Raw genomic sequence first — 15,809 nt, forward strand, 5'->3', positions numbered from 1 at the left:
CAATGCAGCAGGCACGGGTTCGATCCCTGGTCAGGGAAACAAGATCCCACATGCCGCACAGCAAGGCCAAAAAAGAAAAAAAAAAATGTCCGGAATAGGTAAATCTATAGAGACAGAAAGTGGATTAGTGGTTGCTTAGTGCCAGGGCACTAGGCTGTAAGGGAAGTAGGGGATGAAAGGGTGATAAATAGTTTCTTGTTACAGTGATAAAAATATTCTAAAATTAATTGTGGTGATGGTTGCACGTATCTGTGACTATATTTAAAATCATTGAACTGTATGATTTAAATTGAACTGTATGATTTAAATTGGTTAATTATATAGTATGTGAATTATATTTCAATAAACCTGTTTAAGAAAAATACAAACAGAGAGAGAGAGAACTGGAGGAATATACACCAAAATGTTAATGATAGTGAGATTGCGAGCATGGCCAGTGGCTCACCTTAAGATTTAAGCAAACTTCACATTCTCAGGACAATTGTTGATACGAGTGAGTGCTTAATAAATATTGGTTGCTAAAAAAATATATATATATATATATATATATATATATATATATATATATATATACATACAAACTTCAAAGAAAAAAAACAACTAAAAATCACTCCAGGCCAAAATGTAGTAAAAGGGACCAAATTCACCCTCCTGCTTGGAGCAGCAAAAAGAAAAAAAAAAGAAAAGAAAACAACAAAAACATGTTAATAAAACAAAATATTTTTGAGGCACTGGATGTCAGATTACAAAGGACAGTGATCCCTAAGAGACAGGAAACAAAAACAAGGTGAACTCACAAATTGCACCAGTTTACTGTCTTGAGTTTCCAACAGTGCAGCAGGGAGGGGGAAATCAAGAGGTGCCAGCAGACTCCCTGAGTTGAGAGGATCAAAGAAGCTAGAAATCTCAGGATAGAGTACCAGAGAGGAGAAAACTGCATAGAAAGGGAACTCCAGAGAAATGTAGATAGTTCCTCCCAAGTGTTCAGCTGATTACTGATCAACGCATGTTCTTAAGGAAAGTACTCAAGGCCACAGAAAGAACTACTCCAAAAAATTAGAAGTAACAATGCCTGGTTTCCACACTGGTCTGGGACTAGTGCCTGTTCCCACCAACCAGACTGGGGAACCTTATGATTCACAGGGCATTTGGCAGAGAACATAGAAGGGTTTTACCTCAATATTGGGTGATAATTAGCCCTAGACTGAGCACTGCTGTGGTCACACCTAAAAAGTCTTAAAAGTAACAACATCCACAGTATATAAAGAATCATGTATTCTCAAAACTCAGTAAGAGACCAAACAATCCAATTAAAAATAGGGAAAAAAATCTGAACAGACACTTCAAGAAAGAAGATATACAGAGGCCAAATAAGCACATGAAAAGATATTCAATATCACATATCAATAGGGAAATGCAAATTAAAACCACCATGTGATAACACCTCACATCCACTAGGACAGCTAAAATGTCAACGACTGACCATACCAGTTGTTGGTGAGGATGTGGAAGAACTGGAACTCTCATCACTACTGGTGGGGATGTAAAATGGTACAATCACTTTGGAAAAGGGTTTTGTGGTTTCTTAATAGACATCTGCCATATGAGCTAGCCATTCCCGTCTCCCACCTAGGAGAAAGCATATGTCCATACAAAGACATACAGGGATATGCATAGCAGCTTGTTACAGATAAAAACTGGAAACAATGCAGATATCTATCAACAAGGTGAATAAACTGTGACATTTTGACAATGTAATAATATTCAGCAATATAAATAATTAAACTACTGACACATGCAAAAATACAACTGAATCTGAAAATAATTATGCTGAGTAACAGAACTGCCAGACCAAAAAAAGGTGCACATACTGTATGATCTCATTTATTATAAAATTCTAACTAAACTATAGCAATAGAAAGCAGATCAATGGTTGCCTGGATATGGGGCAGGAGAAGGACGAGGAGAGAAAGAGAGGGACTATACAAAAGCCATGAGGAAATCTATGGTGATGATTTCACAGATGCATACAAATGTCAGAACTTTTCCAACTATACACTTTATTTGAAAAACAAAAGTTCATGCCATGACAAAGTTTATGATTTCCTGTTATACAATGAAATTCGTATTTTATACCATACATTTTACCTACTTTTTTCCTAAATGAAAAATAACTTATAAAAAGAGAATCATGACAATTTATAACAAAGGAAACCTTAGAGATTATTTAATATATTTCCCTCTTTTTCAGAAGAGGAAATTGGCCTCCAGAGAGGTAGATCTGCCCAAGGTCGTCACATCATTGGTAATGACTAGGAAAGGGCTGCTGGCAGTACTCTTTTTATACTACTTGGTTCTTTGAGTGTTTCAGACCTTAAGAATAAAATGTCCTCTGTGAACATACAGACTATATATGTTATTACAACTATTCCTGCAGCTTATTCTAAGTTTTCATTTGGTAGGTAAGAATATTTGTAAGTGTACAAGTTTTATCTGAATTATTTGCATACTGTAACAGTATTTACTCAGAGCCTTCAAGTTTTGAAATGAAATACATTTTTCATATGAATGAGTTTGACATCTCTGTCTGGTAACAGGAAGCTTATAAAATAGGTCTTATAATATTTGAATTCCTTCTTATTACAGTTTATGTAAAAAACCGTAGACCATATCTTTGGACTGGGAATATACTTAAGTATTTATATAGAATGTATATTCAAAACAGAATCTAGGTTTATTGCGGACTGTGGCCAGTTGAACTAAAAATAATTTAGTGCCAGTAATATGAAAATGTATCAAGATTGCAAATAGTCTTCAAAAGCAAGGTAAGGTCTTTTGAAACAATGCTTCACTATAGAAATCCAATAACTAGGATTTTCTTTGGAACACTAAAGTGGCTGTTATTTATCATAGCAATGTGGGAGACACATTCAGAGATCTATTTTTATTTAATTTTTTTTGTTGTGCCACACGGCATGCGGGATCTTAGTTCCCCAACCAGGGATAGAACCCGTGCCCCCTGCATTGGAAGCGTGGAGCCACTGGACCACCAGGGAAGTCCTGGAGATCTATTTTTAAATAATAGGCAAGAGGACTTATGTTTTCTGCTGTAATTGGTAAATATTACAAATCTACACACTACTGAATTTTTCACTCCCCATCTCCACCTCCTCTTGTTCTCTCATTTTTCCAAAAATAACAAAACAAAGAAACAAAAGCAAAACAGCATAAAATAGTCTCTCCATGTTTCCTCAACGTCCCCTTTGCTCGGTGACATATATTCTAGCAGGACAGCGGAGAGAAGACTCTGACTTGAAAAACTGAAAGCCTCCATATTTATGAGCTAATCTATGGCTTACCCAAACTCAACGGTTTTAGTGGAAAAATATTCAATAAATATGTATATTTTAGACATCCTTGCAAATTCTAGGTACCTCAGAATTCATTCATAAAATATTCTGAAACATTTCCCAAATGTGCTGTGCTAAGCGAACATTAAGTAACAATAACCCTTTTGCTCACCCCTTGGGTGGAAATTTTCACACATTAAAAGACAATTGAGGATAATGGCATTAGGCTGCTCCAGCCTTGACTCGATGGAGTGCATCTGCAGCACTCAGTATTTACAATGTGCACAGGATGAATTCTCCTACCTAGCAAAAACCTCAGCCTCAATACCTGCTAACATTTGACTCTATGTAGTGTGATACAGGTTTTTAAATGCTGTCCTGATCCAGTTTTGAGGCCCTGGCTAGAGGCTGGTCATTTCTGCTTCCTGAGCAGTCAATTAAGCCCACACCCTGAACCACCTCCAATATCAGCTCTCACACTCTTGGCCCCTATACACCTGCTCTACTTGCCCCAGGGCCAGGTACCAGACAACCAGGGACAGCCCCTATGCCCCAGAGTCTACTGACACTGCTCACATTAGCCAATCCTAAACGTGCTTGCCCATTCTTTCCCTCAGAAACTGCAGTATAAAGGCACTTGCCCACAGTTCTCCTCTCTCCCTCTGCCTTGTGGCTGACCCTAGTTCTTCCCTGAGTGGCCCTGCACAGTGTGCTGTGTTCTCCCCAGGGAACTGTGAGTCCAACAAACTACAAAACCCTTTCTGCCTTCTATTGATCTGTTTTGGCCTCACCATACCTCACCCAAGGTAATATGGTGAAAAATAAGGGAGGGAGGGAAGGTGGGAGAGAGAGAGGAAGGGAGAAGGAAGAAAGGGAGGGAGGGAGGGAGGGAGGGAGGGAGGAAGGAAGGAAGGAAGGATTTTAATTGGCTCTTAAAAGCAACATATTTAGTTTTGCTAAAATTTAACTCAAACCAATAATATCTGTACAGAGTGTAAGTTCCTTATGGAACAAGTCTGAAATGCAGCAACAGTTTACAAAATATGATAAGCTATGTCTATTTACATATTGAGAGCACCTAACATGTCAAGCCATGTGCTTATATCGCATTACCTCATGTAGTTCTGAAAAAGACCAGCGAGGTAGAGCTACTATTATATCTATATTAAATACATGAATCTGAGGCACAGAGAAAGATACAAAAATTGTCTAAAAGGACAGAGCTAGCAAATGGTGGAGCCGGGATTTGAACTCACATTTCTCTAAAACCAGAACCTAAGCTCTTAAGTCCTAAGTGATACTACCTTCAAATAGCTGCTCGTCCAACAAATATTTATTGAGCACCTATTTTATGACATTGTATTATACATTAGAGAAAAAGGCATCGAACTGATTCTCAGAATGCTTATTTCATAGTGACAGTGAGGTTATTTTACCTATAAGAACAAGATAGCTTGATAGGTATTGGATGGATTTTATCTAGGGTGCTACAGAAGTATAATCATTTACTTAACTAAGTAAATAGATTTGTACCACTACTATCCTTTGCCCCCTGCCTCCATTTACACACACACACACACACACACACACGCACTCCTTTAAATTGCTCTTTTGGCTAGTTCTACCTCTGCCAAAGGATGAAATCTCAGTAAAATCTCATAACTTTTTTCTGACTACTCTCAAATACTAAAAAGTCCTCAGGTCACTTTTAGCCAAAAGAACTTTCTTTTTCAGTATCTGAAAAGCGTAATTTGGAGCAATAATCAAACCCTGCACATCCTTCAAAGTTAAATTGTCCCCAGCTCAAGCCTGCTGCAGCTCAGGAAGCCTACAGTGAGGGAGGCAAGCATGGTTGCTACCACCTGCTTCAATTCCTTGCCTGGCCTTCCACTCCTCTCTCTCACTCTATGGCTTCTGAACCCCTGGGAGTGAGGGGAGGGCTGTTCTCCAGACTCGGTGCATGTCTACACTCACAAGGCGCTTCTGTGGATTCCTCAGAAATTCAGAATCCCCCACTGGAAGCCTCTCGTTGCATGTCCCAGGACAGATGTGGTACCTATAATTCCACTGCCTCTCCCCAACCTCTATCAGCCCCAACATTCGGTGACCCGCCCTGCACAGACTCTTGGTGAAATGCTTTCAACAGCCAACCTCCACCACCACGATCTGCAGCCCCTTTGAAGACTTGCCCTTTTTTCTGTTCACTCTTTTTTTTTAGATTCTTTTCCCATTTGGCCATTACAGAGTATTGAGTAGAGTTCTCTGTGCAATACGGCAGGTTCTTATTAGTCTTCTATTTTATATACAGTAGTGTGTATATGTCAATCCCAACCTCCCAATTTATTCCCCTCCATGCCCTGGTAACCATAAGTTTGTTTTCTACATACTCTACTTCCATTTTTGTAAATACGCTCATGTGTACCCTTTCTTTTAGATTCCACATATAAGCGATATCATGATATTTGCCTTTCTGTGTCTGACACTTCACGGTATGACCATTTCCAGGCTCTAACTGACATTTCCTTCCTCTGTATGGTCTTCAGAGGAAATGCCACCACCCTGCCATGGGGGAAGTGCAGTCTTCCCCCAACACAGCTCACCCTCAGCACTCTGAAACCTGTGGAAGACACGTGTACATTGGACCCCCAATTCTCTACTGTCAAGCTCTGCAGGAAGCACCTGGCCATCCTCCTCCACGATGGGGGAAGGGAGCAGGGTACCTCAGACCCCAGCAATTTTGCTTCATCCACTCAGTGCTTTCATACCTACATGACCACATCCTTGGCATGTCTAACATGGGTGCCCCAGCACCTCACTTTGAATGGGGATGTTTAGCAAATGTTGTTTTGTTCTCAGTCTTTGAGGCTTCAGCCAAAATCCAGACAGAGTGTCATTTAATATTCTGTTTCAGAAACATAAAGAAGGATGCTCACCAGACTGAATAATGCATAGCACAGCAAAAACTGTCTCTATATGGTTGTTTTCCAATATTTTCTATTAAGGAAAATGGATTTGTCTTCTAATTCTCACTCTGCTCCTAGAAATGCTTTGTGAACCTGAGTAAATCATTAGTCCTCCGTGTTTTCACCTAAAATTATACGAAACTATAAAATTATTTAAAGTTTGTTGAAAAGTCTCTCCAAGAAAATATAGCTCTGTCATTTGAGGCTAATATACATCAATCTTCCTAGCCCAGAAAAGACAAAAAACTAAAAATTAGCCGGAGAGCAGCAGGAGAACTGCCTTTGAATAAACCCAAATTCCTGACATCGTGCCCTACATCTCCAGGAGGAATTAAAACTCTCACCTTCCCAATCTCAGAAGCAAGTTACTCATATCAAGCCTGACCTTATGCCCCAGTTCTGATCACTAAGCTTCTACATTGTTCTCTTTGCCATGTTCCTTACCTTGTTAACCTGACTAGTAGACAGGTTCACCCAGGACAATCCTCCTCCCAAAGGCAAGGACCCTCTCTGAATTTAAGCCAAGCATGAGGATGACGGTGCCTGTTGGAAGACTTCTCAGAAGTAAGCACCTGTGATTCATGAATACCCCATACTCCTGGAACCACTGTCTTCTTAGGGACTCCACCTTCTCAGAATGAGCTCCCTGCTAGCTGTACCCTTACCCTAGGACAGGACACAGGTCCACTGCCACTTCAATCACAGCACCTGCCCCACTCCAAGATCCTAAAGCATGTAAGGTATCGGCATAAATGCCAAATGGAGCTAACTGGGCTAAAAGCATGCATCTTTCCAAAAACGCATTGTTTACAGTATTTCCTCCTTTATCCTTTTACTTTTAAAGAATAAATCTTTCTCTAGTGTTTTCATGGCTGACATAGAGTAACTGCCTTATTTTGATTAAAATTAAAATTGAATCATTTTCTTCTCTGTCCTTAGAGCATAGGTTCCACAAACATAAAGTAGGTAATTGATCTTATTTAAGAAATTTGCAATGGAACAATAAAAACAATTAAGTGCAATGACTCTAGTACAGATGTTCTGAATCCAATATTTCTCAAAAGGCTTTGACAACATCCAAAGTTGTATGAAAATATTTGGCAGTGGTAACTCAAAATTTAAGTATTCTGTTCTTTTTTCTAGCAATAGCCAAGAATGGAAGAGTCTTCACGAACAATCTAATTGAGAGGTTCTGGAAAACAAATCTGTAGCACATGGTCATTTTTTCTCTGTTGATGGCTCAGCTGAGCCAGTGACATTTATGAGTCCATGGCTGAGGGCTCTATAGGTTCTGGATCAATACAATCTTTCCTAAAGTTATAGACTGAATGTTTGTGTCCCTCTGCCCCTAAATTCATATGTTGAAGCCCAAACCACTAGTGTAAGGTAATTAAGTAAAGTAATTAAGGTTAAATGAGGTCATAAGGGTGAGGCCTTGATCTGATAGGATTAGTGTCCTTCTAAGAAGAGACACTAAAAAGCATGGAAAATGAAAGGCGACATGAAGACATAATGAGAAGGCGGCCATCTGCAAGTGAGAAAGAGAGATCACACCAGAAACTGAATTGCCAGAACCTTGATCTTGGACTTCTTGCATCCAGAACTGTGAGAAAATGAATTTCTGCTGTTTACGCCATTCAGTCTATAGTACTTTGTTACAGCATCCTCAACCAACTAATACACCCAGGAACTTATCAACGGAGGAGAGGACGAAAAGACATTTTCTTCCTCTTTCTCCAAGTGGGATCCCAGAAATTCCCCAGTGTATATTAAAATATTAATATCTTGCTTTCACACAGTTTATATGCATAGTCCTATTTATTCTTCACAATCTTGTAGTTAGGCAGAGCTAGCATTATTAATCCCGTTTTACAGATGAGATGGAATGTGGCTAAGCCAAGATTAGACGTAGAACTTTTGACTCCTAGCCCAAGCTTCTTACACTGCACCTCATGCCAGCTGACTGAGAGTAGCTTTAGAGATCTTTCCACTCCTGAGTCAGCTCACAGTTAGAACATCTCTGGGAATCATAGCACTGGTTCCAGGATAAGACACTAGACTTCAAAAGGGGTACCTCTTAACAGATAAGCAGAATTATCTGCCATTGGTCAGGAGAACCATGAGCTATTAATAAATAAAGTTGAAGAAAAAATTAAAATTAAAGCTGGAGTTGTGCTCAATTTCAATAATTTTAATTATTAATTTAGAGTGATAGTAATTTTGACCTTTTAACAAAACCTTCTTTATATACCATTTTTGAGTTTTGACTATCTGTGGACACAAAGGAATAAATCTTGGCCACTCTTTGTCCTGGAACACACCATCTACAGCTCCTCCTGGGAGAAAGAGCTCAGCTACAACTTAAAGTTCAGTACATTCACTCTTCTGATTAATTTGGAGCAGTGGAGCAATTAAAGAACAGATGCTATGGATTAATGTTCCACATCACATTGAGAAGCCCTTCTATAGGCCCTGGTGCTATTTTTAAAATATCTGAGCTCTGAATGTCACTCCATTAATAAAGATTTCAGCAGCTTACTCATTAACACCAACAAGACATTATCATTAGAACAACATATACTTTCAGGCTCATTTTTCTGTTGTGCAAATCAATGATGAAAAACTTCAGAAACTGAACCAATGTTAGATTGTTTAGTATAACTGATTTGGGGCTCATATTCAAAACATTTATTTTATCCATACATAATATCTTAAAATATGTCTCTTTCCTAATAGGCAGCCAAAAACCCCTATTACTGACATTTGGTTTCAACTCGCCCTAATACAGAATGTCTCTCTTTGCTCCCTTTTCAACTGTTCCTGAGGATGACTGCCAAACCCTAAGGAAAAGGGAAAACTTGGTTGCCTTTAGCATGTAAGCCTCTCAGTGTCAGCAGTTACACCATTCTCTCCTTTAGGCTGAGTTTGCACTGTATTGGAAAATAGAGGCCTCTGAGTATTCATGCCTCTTCAGATTGGCTGTCAAAAGCCCTTCACGTGCAATCTTCTTATTTGGCCCCAAAGAAGACAGTCTCTTCTAAATAGTGCTCAAATGGTTATCCCATTCAGAAATAATGGAATATTTGTTTGATATAGAACATAAATTTATTCTAGTTAAAATAATATTTTGTTTGTAGAAATTTTTATGTGCATCCAGAGAAAAGGGAGATTTTAAAATCAGAAATCTCAAAAATTAATGGGAAGCATTTTAAAAATAATTTTAAGGAATTATAAACAACCTAAATATCCAGTAATAGGGATTTGGTATGGGGATATCTATGTAGATGTAGATACAGACATAGATATGGAGAATGAGATTTCCATTCAATAAAGCACTCTGTATCTAAAATAAATAATCCTGATGTTTCCAGTTCTATATAATAGACTATTTACATAGATACTTACCTTCTCTTCCTCAAAAATGCCTGTAAAAATTACAATCAAGAAATACAGAAGCTAGCAAGCACAGAGCAGCACTAAAAAGGGGAAAAAGAGCCATCAGCAGACCAGAGATTTATTAAAATCTTTAGAAAATGGCAAGTAGACGAATCATACTGTCAGATGAAACAAAAGCAAAGAAGCAAATGTTCCAGCACTGAAGACACCTGGCTTCACTCTGAAAAAAGTGAATGCTGAGCAAAATGAAGAGAAAGATCAAAACCTAGACACATCGCCATGAAATTTCATAACACACCAAAGATAAAGAAGATACGCCAGAAACTTCCAGGAAAGGGCTATGGAAGTTCCCTACTGTTTGATGTATTCATTATCTGAGTTCTTACAGCCATGAGATTGCATAGGGAAGCAGTCATGGCTCAAAAATATTCATTAATCGACTGGCCACTTGTAAAATTAGTCCTGATTCAAATACTCATCCCATATCACACTGACATCTGTCCTCACCAATCACATCAGAGTCTATTTTGGTCAATTTAATTGAATTTTTAATAAATATATGATTAAAATATGTAAGCCATAAATATTTAATAAATATAAAATAATAAATACATAGCATAAATTGACTTTAAAGTAAAATTGCAAACCTTGAAAAGATGTTAGATTTCATAGGGTTGATAAAAGTGTTGGTGACTTGAGTCACCAACAAAGCTACTGCTAAATGAGAATTTTAGCAGAGTTAGATCAGTTTAGGATGGATGAGGAGAAAACCAACCAGGAGAATGGTAAATAAGAAAGGGTCATCAAGGGAGATTCATTTAAAAATCAAAGAATTTAAGACAGGCCCTTGTAGGGAAGTCTTGAAATAGTTTTGCAGAAATTACTATCTTTATGATTGTGCAGGAAAGTGAAATATGAACTTGGAAGATATCATATCATTCTACCATCTATTTTTATCAGAAAATGGTAACCCTCAAACAATCCAATTTAAATAGATTTATATTAAGAGGACTTTTCTAGTGCTACTTTCCCAAGAAACAGGAGACTTCCTATAGATAGAAAGGAAGCAGAAACAGGATGGCATTGTATTACTCTCATTAGCAAGAATAAGTGCTGAAAATAGTGGAAAAAAGCCTGTAAAATTCTGAAAAAAATGACTTTATATCAATAATTCTATACATAATCAAACTACTAATCAAATATGAAAGCAAAACAATGACATGCAAGAATTCTGAAGATTTACCTCCCATGTACTCTTTTGAAAAAAGTACTCCAGCCACATTTTAAAAGAGGAAGGAAGGAAGGAAGGAGGAAGAGAGGGAGGGAGAGTGGGAGAGAGGGAGGGAGGAAGAAAGAAAGGGAAAGGGAAACCAAGAATATGGAATGAAAGGTATGAGGAGATTTCTGCTTTAGGTAATGAAAGACTGAGTAGTTTAACCAAATCTAACCACACTCTGGGAAAAAAAAAACACAAAAGCTTGATTAAATATATTATTTTAAAATCTTCTTAAAAGCATCAAAGATATATCAAGACAATAAGGAATCACAGGACAAAAATCCAACACTTGGGAAAAGGTTTGCCCTGTGATCACTGGCTGACCTGAAAGAGGCAGCTGATATGTGCTTTGATAGCCTCTTAGAGCTAAGGGGAAAAGTCAGAGTTCAGGGCTCACCCAGTACTGGGAATTGGGGCCCCCAAAGGGCTACACCCTGAGAATAGTGATAAAACAAAAATAACTCAACCTTGTGCAGACGGTAGACTCACTTCTTTTTAAAATATCAATAGCCCATGAAATCTCAGGCTGTGAGACTGCCTGAGAACACTCTAGGTTGTCGGTACCCCTCTTTGGAGGAAGAGAATATCATCCTAAGTCTCAAATTATTTCAACAAATACTTTTTCAAACACAATGCCCAGCATACACCAAAGAATGAAGAGAAAAGATACAATGAGCAAGAACCAACAGTGATAAAAATAACCAAAATAGTCAGGCATTATCATATACAGTAAAACTATGCTTAACGTTTTCAAGGGGAAGAAAAATAAGCTGTGAAAATTTCAGCGGGGAAGGAACTAACAACTATAAAAAGTAACTTCGCAGATTTAAAAAAGAAACAAATTGAAATTCTACAATGGAAAAATCCATTTAAAAAATTAAGAATTCAGGGCTTCCCTGGTGGTGCAGTGGCTGAGAGTCCACCTGCCGAGGCAGGGGACACGGGTTCGTGCCCTGGTCCGGGAAGATCCCACATGCCGCGAAGTGGCTGGGCCCATGAGCCATGGCCACGGAGCCTGTGCTCCACAACGGGAGAGGCCACAACAGTGAGAGGCCTGCATACCGCAAATAAATAAATAAATAATAAAAAATTAAGAATTCAATGGAATTTAACAATATATTGGACAGTGGAAGAGACAGTTAGTGAACTGAAAACAGGTCAGAACACACTCCCCAGCATGCAGCATACAAGAAAAAGATGGAAAACATGGAAGAGAATGTAAAAGACTCAGAATTCCATGAGAAATCCTTAAGTTCTGGCATCTAGAAGAATAAGAATGGGCACTGGTCATTTTTGTGGAGATTTTAGCCTAGAATTTTCCAAAACTCATGAAAAATATCTGTCTTCCAACTTAGGAATCCAAATAAATCTCAAACAGATCATAGTGAAATTGGATAAAACCAAAAAGATCTTCAGTGCAGCCAGAGCAACTCACCTTCACGAGAATAACAGTAGACTGACAGGTGACTTCTCAACAGCATCAATGCAAGTCAGAAAGAAACTGCTAACCTAGGATTTGTAACTAGCAAAAATAAAATCATTTTCAGATGAATTAAAAAACTGAAAGAGTTCACCATTAGGACACCTGCATCCAAAGGAATCTGCAAAGTATGTTTTCAGTTCACTAATTGTCTCTTTGACTGTCCAATATGTTGTTAAATTCTCACTGACTTCTTCCAGAGAAAAGGGAAATGATGGCTGGAAATCAAGCACTCAAAAATACAAAAAGAATAAAAAGAAAAGAAAGTTGTAAACGTGAGTAAATCTCAATAAACACTGATCCATTAAAAAATAATAATATTTACATAAGGAACTATGTAAACGAAGTTAAGTGTTCTAAGCAGCTTGTATTACCCAGGAAGAGAGTAAAATTATCCATTAATATTAGACATTGATAAGTCAATGATACATTTTGTAATTTCTAGGATGAACACTAAAAGTATAGGGAAAGAGCATAATACAACTAAAAGAGAGCAAAAAAATCAATGATTAAAAAAAATCAATTGGAAGTCAAGAAGGCCAGACTCCATAGGACTTGAGGATATCTGCTGGGCCTCAGATTTTCTATTAAGGATCTGGGGCCACCACGGTCTCCAGCTATTAGAGTAGATACCAAATCAATCTGTTGGGGAAAGCAAGCATTCAGAAATTCCTGTTTATTTTTTCAATACATAGGTGCTATGATGACATGGGGAGTGTCCCAGTTATTCAGAATCATTTCAACAAACTTGCTATGATAAGCATATCACATTCAAGACAGTCACTTCTTATATCCTGGGAAAGAATGGCAGATATGGAGACTTTTTTAGGGAGACCCTGGCAATTCTCCTCCTGATTTTCATTCCTCAAAAGGTAAAGATGGCAAATACGAGCTAGTAGCGGCAGCAAATTAGCTTATTCCTGGAGATTAAAGATTTAATGACAAAGAGTAATGTAAACAGGCAACATGCAGAAAATCTGGTGGCAGGACTGTTCACCTAAGTGCTTTGTTACATTCATAGAGGACTCGAGGAAGTTAAAGGTAACCAGCGAATGAAATCAAGGATTCAGACTCTGATTTGAGCATCTTCCAACATTACAGAGGAATAGAGTCCTGTAAAGTGCCTCAGATATTTTCTATTCTGCCACATTTATTCTAGGTTTTTCTTTGTGATCATGATCAAAGATCTCAACCTTTCACCACCAATTTATGTTGACTACAGGACTACTTGCTTCTGTCATCAAAAGCTCCTTGAAATTTGTTATGTCTGTTTCTGTGTGCATCAATATTCTGAAATTTTGCTCTTTGCCACTACATGTGAGATGGCTTTAAAATTTCACTGCCTCTTTTTTTTGAAAGCAAAGTAGAAGAAACTAAAAGTGACTGAGTAATGATAAAATACTTATTCTTTCCAGGTCCCAGGTTATCAGCTGAAATTGTAATACAGGAATCGCATCAGAAAGTCTTTGACAAGAAATGATATAATAATATACACCATTATTTTTAATGTAGCTGGATTCTTAGAGGAAATATTTCCAAAGCCACACTTTTTGTGCACTTCTTAGAGAGTGATTTTATTAAAGAAAGTCATTCTATGTATTATATATATTTTTTCTGTTTCCTGACTAATTTTTTACCAGAAATGAAGAAGAAATAGCAAATGTGTCATTATTTTAATAGGGTGATTATTTGTCAAAGTGAGGTTTGGGGTTTAATTATAGTTTTAATGCATGTAGTTTAACTTCAAACTGAAGTCCCTTTTGTGAAAAGACAGGTGTGTGAAATTTGAATACAATTTTAGAAAAACAATGAATACATTGCCAATTATTAACTTTAACAAGTTAAATAAATAAAACCATAATTCACTAATCTGAAACTATTTAGATACAAACAAATATTTATTCCTTTGTCTGGCATCTTTATATGTTTAGACAATGTGACCAAATTAAAACGGTTCATTGCTGAGTGACTACAAAACTGAACTTTGAATGAGCAAGGAAAGTGAGTCACAGTAGTCTAGCAGGGGAAATTTTTCTTCAGAACAATGGTTTTAAGAGCTTCTTTGTAAAAGCTAAAGCCTAAGTTCTTTTGGGAATTTCTCAGAGACTTAATTTTAGCAGTTAATAATAATTCTCAGATACAATTATTTATAATTACTTACATTTCAATGAAAACAAATGTATAAATATTAGAGACTCTTCTCTAGAAGCTTTGGAATGTAAATTTCTATAAATTCATAAAAGAAAATTCTTTGTAATTTTAACATTAAAAGAAGTTTTGTGGATGATTGGTTCAAGATGGCGGAGTAGAAGGACGTGTGCTCACTCCCTCTTGAAAGAGCACAGGAATCACAACTAACTGCTGAACAATCATCAGCAGGAAGACACTGGAACTCACCAAAAAAGACACTTTCCAAAGACAAAGGCAAAGCCAAAATGAGATGGTAGGAGGGTCGCAATCACAATAAAATCAAATCCCACAACTGCTGGGTGGGTGACACACAAAACTGGAGAACAATTATACCACAGAAGTCCACCCACAGCAGTGAAGGTTCTGAGGCCCACGTCAGGCTTCCCAACCTGGGGGTCTGGCAATGGGGGGGAGGAATTCCCAGAGAATTAGACTTTGAAGGCTGGTGGGATTTGATTGCAGGACTTCAACAGGACTGGAGGAAACAAAGACTCCACTATTGCAGGGCACACAAAAAGTAGTGTGCATATCAGGACAGGACACCGGGGAAGGAACAGTGACCCCACAGGAGACTGAACCGGACCTACCAGCTAGTGTTGGAGGGTCTCCTGAAGAGGCAGGGTATGGCTGTGGCTCACCACAGGAACAAGGACACGGGCAGCAAAAGTTCTGGGAAGTACTGCTTGGCATAAGCCCTACTGGAATCCGCCATTAGCCACACCAAAGAGCCTGTAGGGTCCAGTGCTGGGTCACGGCAGGCCAAACAACCAACAGGGAGGGAATTCAGCCCCACCCATCAGCAGACAAGCAGATTAAACTTTTAATGAGCTCTTCCCGCAAGAGCAACACCCAGCTCTACCCACCACCAGTCCCTCCCATCAGGAAGCTTGCTCAAGCCTCTTAGATAGCCTCATCCACCAGAGGGCAGGCAGCAGAAGCAAGAACTACAGTCCTGTAGCTGATGGAATGAAAACCACATTCACAGAAAGATGGACAAAATGAAAAGGCAGAGGAATACGTACCAGATGAAGGAACAAGATAAAACCCCAGAAAAACAACTAAATGAACTGGAGATAGGCAACCTTCCATAAAAAGAATTAAGAATAAAGATAGTGAAGATGATCCAGGACCTCAGAAAAAGAATGGAGGCAAAG

The 15,809-nt window shown here is 38.2% G+C and overlaps 1 pseudogene; it reads left to right on the forward strand.

Moving 5' to 3' along the window:
• Positions 1–6,846: 6,846 nt before the first annotated feature.
• On the forward strand, positions 6,847–13,945 carry LOC113622970 (general transcription factor IIH subunit 3-like; annotated as a pseudogene).
• The last annotated feature ends 1,864 nt before the right edge of the window (positions 13,946–15,809 follow it).

This window comes from Aethalodelphis obliquidens, unplaced genomic scaffold (genome assembly GCF_003676395.1).
Source record: "Aethalodelphis obliquidens isolate GAN/ISIS:26980383/991018 unplaced genomic scaffold, ASM367639v1 scaffold10, whole genome shotgun sequence".
NCBI classification, from domain to species: Eukaryota; Metazoa; Chordata; class Mammalia; order Artiodactyla; family Delphinidae; genus Aethalodelphis; species Aethalodelphis obliquidens.